Raw genomic sequence first — 1165 nt, 5'->3', positions numbered from 1 at the left:
TTCCTACTCAGACCCTCTCTGTTAACCGCTCCCAAATGGCCACCTTTATTCTAACCTGGCCTACAAGGGTGAACTTAATTCTAGTTACGATGTGGAGTTGCCAGCATTGGACTGGGGGTGGGCACAGTGAGTAGTCTCAAAACACCAGGTTAAAAATCCACAAGTGTGGGGTTATCCACTTTGGCAGGAATAATAGTAGGAGGGATTACTATTTAAAGGGTGAAAAGCTGCAGCATGCGACGGTGCAGAGGGACCTCGGGGTCCTTGTGCACGAGTCGCAAAAACCCAGCCTGCAGCTGCAGCAGGTGGTCAGGAAGGCGAATGGGATGTTGGCCTTTATAGCGAGGGGGATAGAATATAAAAGCAGGGAGGTCTTGCTGCGGCTGTACAGGGCACTGGTGAGGCCGCAGCTGGAGTACTGTGTGCAGTTTTGGTTGCCGCACTTACGCAAGGATATTTTGGCCTTGGAGGGAGTGCAGAGGAGGTTCACTAGGCTGATACCGGAGATGAGGGGGTTGGACTATGAAGAGAGATTGAATAGACTGGGTCTGTACTCGCTGGAGTTTAGAAGGATGAGGGGGGATCTTATAGAGATGTATAAGATAATGAAGGGGATGGATAGAGTAGAGGTAGAGAGATTCTTCCCGCTCAGAAAGGACAGCAGGACTCGAGGGCACAGCCTCAAGATAAGGGTGGGGCAGTTTAGATCGGAGTTGAGGAGGAACTTCTTCACTCAAAGGGAGGTGAATCTCTGGAATTCTCTGCCCGTTGAAGTGGTGGAGGCTACCTCGCTAAATATATTTAAGTCACGGGTAGATAGGTTTCTGATAGACAACGGAATTAAGGGTTATGGGGAGAAAGCGGGAAAGTGGAACTGATCCACTTCAGATCAGCCATGATCTTATTGAATGGCGGGGCAGGCTCGAAGGGCTGGATGGCCTACTCCTGCTCCTATTTCTTGTTATGTTCTTAAAGTCCAACAGGTTTATTTGGTAGCACAAGCTTTTGGAGCGTTGCCCCTTCATCAGGTGGGTGAAGGAGCAGCGCTCCGAAAGCTTGTGCTACCAAATAAACCTGTTGGACTTTAACCTGGTGTTGTGAGACTTCTTACTGTGTTTAATTCTAGTTGGGAGAGACTAGACCCTTGCTGACGAGTGACCAAAAT

Source organism: Carcharhinus amblyrhynchos, chromosome 35 (assembly GCF_965287045.1).
Source record: "Carcharhinus amblyrhynchos chromosome 35, sCarAmb.v2.hapA, whole genome shotgun sequence".
NCBI lineage: Eukaryota > Metazoa > Chordata > Chondrichthyes > Carcharhiniformes > Carcharhinidae > Carcharhinus > Carcharhinus amblyrhynchos.
Note: the sequence above shows the minus strand (reverse complement) of the source record.